We start from the raw sequence: 10406 nt of genomic DNA on the forward strand, positions 1-10406 counted from the left end.
ACAGAGACTCATGCAGACTTTTGTTCTGCAGCCATCTGCTCAGTTCACATCTTCTGTGTGTGTCAGCGACTTTGTGAGATGGCCTGGATACTTGTCAGCCCTGCTTGTGTGTGTGTGTGAGAGAGAGAGCATGTGTGTGTGCATGTGTGCGTGTGCTCCCTTCTTCTTCCATTCACCTTTGGCGCGATTTGATTAGTTTGTGACATGGACTCAATTTTCCACTCGGCGGCACAAGAAAACCCCTCCCGTCCTCTCTGGCTCTGTTAATAGAGTCTGGGGCTGATCAGAATCTTTCGACCCTTAAACGAGGGGCCAAGAGCTCCCTCGGCACACTGCATTACCACACACACTCTCACACACACACACACACACACACACACACACACACACACACACACACACACACACACACACACACACACACTCATTATTACACTGACATTTCCACACACGCCAAGGTGTGTATACTGTGTGCACACACTTCGGAGCCCTGATATCCATGAGCGATGCTCGCAGAAAAGACTTAACACAATGACATGCATTAACACACACATTCACAAATGCACACGCACATGTTGACATGGTGATGAGTGTGTGTGTGTGTGTGTGTGCAGGTTCTGGGAGATGATGAGGATATCATCAGTGGGATGGGGTACTGATGGAGCCTGACTGTGTAGCTTGTGATTGAACTGCAGTGGCTTTTTTTCCACTGCAACTGGCCATGCGTCGCACAAACCCCCACGGCCCACACGCTGTCTGTGGACCCTCTGTTGCTCAGTGTGGGATTGTTGTCTAAAAAATAAAGATAAAAAATGGGTTTTTATTTAATTATTGCATCATCATTGTGCTCATGATGAATTAAAAAGCTCTATTTTTTGCATATAATAACAGCTGCCCTGTCACTGTCCCTAAGCCAGAAATATGATGCTGTTCGTGGGCTACTTCTTAAAGGGGCACTGCACCCATTTCACTTGTCAAAGCTTACTCAAAGTGACATTGCTTGAGTAATTTAAGTTGAGATTGGAGACATTAAAGTCTCACGGGTCGAACGCACTGCATTGCAAACTGGAGCTGTGGAGTGCAGCACCACAAAGGCCTGAAGCTGAGACCTGAACCTGGGCTGCACCTGCATCTTTAAGACCCAACCTGACCTGAACCCAACTGGGTCCACAAAGCTATTTTTTTGCTTTCATTTATTACCGATTGTTGCAACACTTCCATTCATACTAGCTCAGTTGGAGACTGTGGTGTGTCTTGCTAGTAGCCGCTAATGTAGCATCAAGCAGCTCGCCTAGCCTCAAGCAGAGGTGACCTGCGGGCTACACAGCTCCCTCTGGAGCCACTTTTGTTGCATAAGCAGCAGCACTCCCCAAGACCTTTGAATAGAATTTGATGTGTAAATTCCCTCCATATATTACATTTGGACATAACCAAACCTGGAGCCAACACAAGATTCACCTAACAAAATGTCCCAGGTTGAGGGTCAGAGCTTGAGCGTGAGGTGTGAAAGATGAGGGTGGTTACCAGGCATGGAGAGTCCAATGAAAGATGCTATCACACTGTATTATGGGAAATGAAAGGTCCAGTCATTTTGGAAGTTGATCCATGCTATTGGCTAAAAGTCAGGATATCTCAGCCTTTGCTGCTCATTTGCTTTCACGCAGTCACCTACAAGCCACTCGTTTCGACTGCTCTCAGCTAGTGATGCACCGATCCGACTTTGTCAGTCATAGCGACACCTGGGCTTTGGATATTGGCTCATGGGTTAGCTGAAAGCGTCCCTGTGGACTGGGATCATTCCCTTACATGAAAGGCAGCATAGATATAAATATACTGAATTAATATTTATTCAAATAATATTATCTGATTCTAGATCGGCCCATTGTCACGGTATCTGATCCAGTCAGTATCGGACTGATATCCAATATCGGTGCATCTCTACTTCCTATGAGCAGCTCCACTGAAGGACTTTTTTTTTTTTTTTTTTTTTTTTATTTCATTCAAAATGCAGCAGATTTTTGTAGACCTGGTCTGAGCATGTTCGTATGAATGACCATACATCTCCCCTGGAGACTTTGGTCACGATGCAAAGGAATTCAAGCCTTCTTCAGGCTTCTTGTCATTTTGTACTGTTATGATTGAAAGTCCATAGATATGTATTAAAACTGTGTTGTTTGGATGAGAAAAAAGAAACCAAAGTCAAATATAAAGAATGAATCTGATACTTAAGCAGTATGATGATTGTTAGAAAAGAAGATGGAAAGATTACCTTGTTATATTTGATCACATTGTTCTCGTTCTTATCTGATTGACTCTCCAGGTAAAGGAAGTGACAAGACAAAAAAAAAAAAATCACCATTCTTATGCAGGGATCTTGTTTTGTGTGTTTCCATTTGTTCTTTCCATTCAGCACGAAAAGCAATCATTTCTCATATCAGACTTTCTTGGTACAATGTGCCAGGCAGGGTAATTGTTTCTGCATAATGTTTGTGTATTGCGGGAAGCGAGGGAGTCCTGTGTGTTCGGGAGGTAAAGGCGAGGTTAGATTGATGATCGGGGCTCGGAGAGAGGGACGCCGCGAAGGCGGCGGAGAGAGGAGGGGAGATTTTTAGGGAAAATAATTTGCGGTGATGAGGAGAGCAGAAAGAGTTTTAAGAGGGAATTATGGTAATGTGGAGAGAGCCTCGCACACACACATTTACATGCACTACCCATTTCATGCAATCCTCTGCTCCCCTCTAACCTGTGGTTGTAAATAATAACAGCCGATAACCCGGACAGAATAAAGGCGAGCTGCTGAGCAAAGTAATCTGCTACCTGAGAGATGAAGCAAAGTTTACCGCAGCTTGCCTGGAGAGAGGACGAGAGCGGGGGGGGGTGGGTGAAAAGAGATAGTTTGAGGCAGGAAGGGAGGTAAGGACAAAGAGAGATAATCTAACTAAATGAAGGGCTTGTGAGGAATAAAGAAAACCGCTCAGTTCAATGAATTGCAGCCCATTAGAGAGTTCTTCCCATTATGTTTTGATTTATTCAACACAAGCTACTGTTAAAACCTCACTTACACACTAAAGACCTTAATTAAACTGTTAAATAGACCCTCAGGTTGGCGCGTCTGACCAGCCACCCCCTATGGATCGCTAAATCCAGAACACAGTGTTTGAGTACTATTCGCAAAGTAATTATACAAATATTTAATTAAATCAGGCTCATGCCAGCGACGATAGAATTAAGACTGTCTGGGACTAGATAGAGAGATACTGTACGAGGGGGGCGACTACTGTATTTTAAGGGCTGGGAAATTCTACGTTGCAATATTTTCTTATGTGTGCGTGTCGTGTTTGTTGTTTCCAGAATTCAAGGTGACTTTGAACCAAAAGACAAGCAGCTGTGAAGGAGAGTTAAGGGCTAAGATTTTATGTTCAAGCTGTTCATTTGGACGATGGGAAATGATGAAAAAATGTATGTCTGCTTTAGATTAGAGATATGGGCAATAAAGCAATGCATCATCATGCACTCAAGCGTAGTTTAAAGGGGAACTCGCCAGTTTCACACACGGTCAGTTAATGTCTCTTGATGCATTTGCCTGTGCAGGTGTAAGAAAAAATAATAGCACACGAGGTGGCATTTGTGGAAAAGAGGACGTGAATCAGACTGTATTCGTTTGTAGGTCTACAGTCGTCTCATTTCCTGCCTCAGACTCTGCGTTGGAGTGACTTTAAGCAACGAGAGCCAAGATTTTATTAAACCAAGCCATCTGATCTCGTGACTGAGCGTCACGCCACACTGACATCTAAGTGAGCGATGGATCCTTATCTCTGTTTACTGAGATATTGTGTGGACAAATGATCCATCAGCCACTTAAAGTCGCATCAGTCATCAGTATCTGTTCATGTTGCCGCTGCAGAAGATGCTGATAGGTCAGCTTTTACTCCAGTTAGCAGACTGCTATTTGAATCCTCATCCTCATCCTCATCCTCGTGCTTTAAGTTGGCGCCTGCACTTCTCATCCATTTTTTCATTTACACTAATTAGTGTCATTTTAAGCAGTGGCGGTAACGGATATTATCTGTTGTACTCAGAGTAATCCCGAGGAGGCGTGAAAATGTGCGTCTCAGTCTGTTTGCAGTGTTATTGATTTCACTTTGCGGAAAGGTAGAATCACACAATCATTTATTTCGCGTGGAAAGTTTGCATGATTGCATGTGCGTGTGTGTTGCAGTGTTCATACAGCTGTGAGTCGTTTGTGTGAAGCCTGGAATCAGCCTCTCTATTCCGGCCTGTCTGCTCTCCGGCCTTCAGGCTTCACTCGGAACGATCCCGCGTGAATTACAGGATGTAAAGATTGCCATTTATCTCGGCGGCCATCTATCTGAGACACGTGTTTGATTAGTGGAACCCCCCATGGCTGAATTTACTGCTTTTAACTCGCTGATGAATGCTCCTGGATTCAGCTTTTAAATGTTAAATATTGGCCCTCTGGAGGGCTTGACATCGCCATTTCTTTGGAGTCTCTGAGAAAAGGGAGAGGCGTTGATGTGAACGTGTGGAAATCGAAGGGGGTTAAATGATGTATATCTGATTCAGCTGCACGCTTCACACCTCACACACACACACATACCTCTCTCTCCGGGGACTCCCTTCCCTCCCATTTCTTCCGAGTCAGGGCCCTCCCTGCTTACTGAGCGAATTATGACTGCAGAGAGGGTCATCCAGGGTTGTGAAGGAGAGAGAGAGAGAGAGAGAGAGAGAGAGAGAGAGAGAGAGAGAGAGAGAGAGAGAGAGAGAGAGAGAGAGAGAGAGAGAGAGAGAGAGAGAGAGAGAGAGAGAGAGAGAGAGAGAGAGAGAGAGAGAGAGAGAGAGAGAGAGAGAGAGAGAGAGAGAGGCATGTGTCCCATTCTGTGGTGGAGCTAACTCATGCCCTCACAGCCTCCCTTTGAAGTTCCACTTCCTCTAACCCATCCCTTTTTTGCAAACACAACTTCCCTTTAACCTGGAGGCAGAATGTATGTATGTATGTGTGCGTGTGTGTGCCAGTATATGTGTGTTTTCTAGAACCCTCTCATCAGATTTGGTCTTTGTGTGTAATCGTTGTGTAACTGTGATTGAATATCTCTGTATGTCCATTATGTGTAGCTGAGAACAGAGGGAATAAAGCATAGGCAGAGAGGAAAACAGGATAAATCAGAGGCCAAATCAATGAGCATGAGTCCTTGGGCAGAAAGCAATAAACTCCATTAACAAGGTGCAGCCACATTATCTGGGAGGGTGTGGAAAAAGAAAAGGATTAATATTGATATAGAACCCAACTGCGTGCTTTATTAGAGCTTTTATTTTTCTAACACTTTGCCCTTTTTGTGAGATGGGTTGCTGTTTAAGTGTGTATGTGTGTGCGCGTGTGTGTGTGTGTGTGTGTGTGCGTGCATTACTTTGAGGTGGAGTCCCTTCACCACATCTGCAATGCAGCAGAAAACACAAAAAAGAGAGGGAGGAAGAGAGAGAGGCTCACGTGACAAAAGAGTGACGCCGTCCTCGGACAGATTTTCTCTCTCCTTTTTTTTTTTTTTTTTTTTCTCCCCAGACTCCTCATAAAAAGTGCTTTTATACTGGAATCACCCAGTGTCACATCCTGTATAGTATTAACCAACTGGTTAACTTGAAGTCTGAAAATCAGGCTGTGTTTTTTTAAAGCACACCCACAATCCCTGGACACATCTGCATTGTATACACACACACACACACACACACACACACACACACACACAGCACCCTGCACCAAGCCAGCGCAGATGTGGCTAAATGGGGTGACCTTTACAAACAGATCATGGAGGGACTTCACCTCTCCCAAGCTAATGCACCAACAACGTGTTAGTGGTGACTTTACATTGTACTCTATGCTACAATGCCTTTATTTACCCCTTTTTTCAAGTGTTTTTGTTTTTTTAAAAAACAGTATGGATTGTATTTTGGGTATTTCTCAGTGGAGGTACTGTGACTTGTAATGAAATGATATGAGGAATTCTGAGTATTGGTATTCATTGTAACGCCCTTTATGAAGCATTGTTGGTCTGTCCATGTGTGTTTGTTGATTTGTTGTGTTTATTTTGCTGTTTAAATGCATATCTGTGTCTGTTCCCTTATCACATAATGTGGGATATTGAACAATAGAACTCGATTTACCAAGAGAGAAAAGCAAAGTACGCTAAGACTGTGGGGTCTCAAACCTCCTCCCCCCACAATCCTCCAGCACTCACCTGTCAATCAAGGACCGGCTGATTGACCTCTAACCTTTGATCTCTTAACGGGATTTTAATTGGCTCACCAGCAGCATGTGGACTGCTCCTTCACAGTCTGTCTCTCCCTCAAACACACACACACCTTCTACCTGTGTGTGTGTGTGTGTGTGTGTGTGTGTGTGTGTGTGTGTGTGTGTGTGTGTGTGTGTGTGTGTGTGTGTGTGTGTGTGTGTGTGTGTGTGTGTGTGTGTGTGTGTGTGTGTGATCCTGTGATCGATCGTTGAAGGATTTTTTGACTTTTTTCTTTTTCCTTTTTTTTTTTTTTGCTCTTCTTTCTACTGCATGGATGATATTGTGATGAAGTCTTCCAGAAAAGATTTTAAGGAAATCACCATACTCTTACTTTCCTTCTTGTCTTCCAAATGCAAAAAGAGTGCTTCAGTCTTCCAGCTGTCAAAGCCACAATGACACTATTTTTGTATACAAATGGGGCAAAAAATATATCTATATATCTCTATATATAAATATATCCATGCAAATGTGGTTGGGGTGCAATAATTCCCCCTGTTGCTGGCAAGGTGGAATAACACAACTACTATATGCCATCGAAACCCATGGATCACATGGAGGAAGGAGCTGTAAAGGACTACAGAGAGCCATGGGACTTTGAAACACCTGGGTGGAGGTAGAGGATCACAGATGGGCGGGACTACAAGCATGCATGCGCCAATCAGTTACTGGACACCTTCAACGAAACAGTCTTTACCCAATATTTACTCTTGAACCCCATTAACCCCTTAATCCCCCCTCCCCTCCTCAACACTATTATCCCAAACTCTTGTCTCTGCATTTGCAATATGATCTGTATTTATTTCTATAATAACTTACACAAAGTCAAGGGAGACGTATTATTGGATATAATTGAATAAAACAAACTAATATATTTGTATGATTGTAACGCTGGTCTGCTGAGAGGTTCTTTTTGGGGTGTTTTGATGTAATTTACTAAGACATACAACCTACATTTTTACATTTAAATCTGGATCTCTTTACAAGTCTTCTCATAGCATGTGGTAGTCTGGTTTGGGTTGGGTCCCGTTTGCTGCTTTCACACCGGACGTTCAGTTCAGTTGATCTGGACGTTTCAAAGTCTGGCTTTCACACTGCAAACACGTAGCGCCGTAGTTTTATTGGCAGCTTTCGCACCAGCCCAAACAAACTGAACACACAGTTTATCTGAACCGAACCAAACAGGTGAAAACACTCTTAGTTTCAGTTAAGTACACGCTTTGTGTTTGTCCCTTTCCATAAAGAGATGGGTTTCCCAGTCAGGTGCGGATTATCAAATATCAGCGGCCAACCGCTTGTGGCTGAACCAAACATTACCAGAACAGAAGAAGCTGTTAAAGCAGATGGTTTTGGAAGTGTATTCAAGTGTAAGATGAGGGTTTTCACATACCTTGTTCAAATGTCCACAAGCTTTTTGTCCATACAGTGTACTTTGATTACGTTGAAAGTACTTAGACAGATGCATTTTGAATACGATTAAAGTAAGAAAGAAAGAGACGCCATGTTGGAATAAAATATAATAATCACTCCAACATTGAACTAAGATTAGGGTCCTTCCTTTATTAATCCCCCACACAACACAACATGCATATGCTATTCAGTACACACAGCAACATTACATGCACATGCCATGCTTCGATGAAATTGCTTCCTCCACATTTAACCCATGCTGGTCAGTCCTTCCTCTGTGACAGACAAGGAGTGGTGGGCTGCCAGTCGACGGCGGTGCCTGAGGACCGAGTTCCTTCTTGTTACTATTGGTCAGGTGGTGATCTTCTTTTTTAGTAGGGATTTTTTAAGGAGAACATGCAAACTCCACACAGAAAGGCCCCCTTTTTCCTCCAGCAGCAGGCACCAAAACAAGGTGGAGGACACTGCCCCAGCGCCCACAGCGGGATTCGAACCGAGACCTTCTGGCTGTGAGGCGACAGTGTTACCACGTGTCACCGTGCCACCCCAGCTATATCATCTTTACAGCGACATCATCGACTCTAAATGATCTGATTACTGTAATACTGTTACATGTCGTCTGTTACTTGTTCCAGTGTGGAAAACAACGGCCATGGGTAAACAATCAATCTAAATTAACTCAACTACTTACTTCTGTATTAAACAGTGATCTATTATGGTTGTTCTGGGAGAGGTCCCTGGATTTGAGTCTCTGCCAGCAGGGGCTTTATGCAGCCCCTCATGACCACAGATTTGATGTGTGACTTGACACTGGCTGCTAGCTGTTAATAGTTAGCTTCTATGGTAATTAAATTGGCAGCGGGCCAAATGGCGATGACAGTGGATCCTAAATTACGGCATGGCGTGGATGGCCAATGAATGTGAGTGAGAGCAGAGTGGCATGAAGGGAAGAGTGGAGGGATACGGGGAGGATAGAGATGTTTTACTGCAGGGGCCTTCAGAAAATACAGCAGTGTGTGACAGTTAAATTGCTTGATCAACTTAGCGTTATACTGTCAGAATAATGACTGCTGTATCACCTCTATACCGACCTGCCAATACAACGCTTGACTTATGAGATTACCATGCATTTTGTAGCATAAATGCAAATTTTGCTCCATAACTGCAACAGCCAAGAACAGAGACTAGACACTATTTAAAAAAACCCCCCAAAAAAACAAAACGTGTATATGGCATCAACAGCAAGGCGTTTTAGCCACTAGGTGGTCAGATTCTTGGCTGTGTTTTTATATTAAATTGCTAGAAAGCTTCAGGTAATTTATCACTGGAAAAATTCAGTGCTCCTCTCCATTTGTACTTGATATTAAGAGATAGGTTTGACTATCAGTGGAAAGCTAAGAAACTTGCCAGTGGATGATCACAATAAGGCAAAATATGCAGAACAAGAACACCGAAATTTGGTTTTATTTAAGTAATGCGTGAAAAATACGACAAGTTTCAGTGTGTTTTTCATTGACAAAGACCATGGCACTGAGGCAAATTAGTGTATTTGAACGGCACATAAGGAGACTGGAGAAATACAATCCTATAATAAGGTTGCAAAAACCCAGATAATAGCCAGTGTCAAAGTTTTCTGCAATGGCATCCACGGTGAGATGAAATGGTCACAATATGGTTACAGTTAGGTAACAAAAACACCTCCTCCACAGCCTCAGTTTTCCTTTACACAGAGGACACAGCACAGGTCTTCCTGCATTGGCACTGAATGTCAGACATAAATTGTGAGAATCGTCCAATATGGACCTAATTCCCAGGGAATGGGCTGGGGGATAATAGAGATAGAGAAAATGAGAAGCTGGCTCAAGAGGATGAACAAAGGGTCAAACGTGGATCAGTAATTGCTGTAGACCTGAAGGTGTCATATCTAATGACCCACTGAGTGAGACTCGGGGTTGGAGCAACATTTTGATGAGGCGTGGCAGCTTCATTGTTTCATTGTGGCTCTTATAATGAGAGAGAAGAAGGTGAGGAAGCAGAAAAGGGGATTCGGGGCCAAAGGTACATCTATCAATTGGAAGAGGAAATTGGATGAGGACAAGACGTGGTCTTTGTGCCTGAATTTGAAACTAGCGTCATTTCATGCTATATTATTCTAATTAGAGTGATCAACTCAACAGCTGTTGGTGGATGTCTTACAGGATGAATGTTTGCTGGCACAAGACTTAAAGGAGGTTTGATGTATCAGAAATGAATGTGTGAAAATAATGTAAGCCCCTAGCAATGTCCGAACCAGCAGGATGAAGGAGGATGGTATGAAAATGTGTGATTATTTTGCTGCTTGAATTTAACCTTCTTTTTTTGAGGACCTGCCTGGAAACCCCACAAGGACTCCTGTGGGTCCCTCGGCCACAGTTTGAGCACCAGTGGTGTGTAAAAAAGCTCTCATTGGCCAGGGTCAAGCCTGGTTCACACTGATGGAGGGGGGTGAGCAATGACACACACCCTCCCCCCTCCCCGAGGATGTAATTGGAGCAGACAGCAGTTGGCCAGGCCTGCCTGACTGACAGACAACAACAGTCCAAAGTGAGCAAAGCAAAAGTTACGCTGAAGACTTCCAGTGAGCTGCACCGGAAAAGAAAACGAAGAATAAATAAGACTTGAAAGAACTTAATCAACTGATTATCTGTTTTTCAG

This window comes from Chaetodon trifascialis, chromosome 23 (assembly GCF_039877785.1).
Source record: "Chaetodon trifascialis isolate fChaTrf1 chromosome 23, fChaTrf1.hap1, whole genome shotgun sequence".
NCBI classification, from domain to species: domain Eukaryota; kingdom Metazoa; phylum Chordata; class Actinopteri; order Chaetodontiformes; family Chaetodontidae; genus Chaetodon; species Chaetodon trifascialis.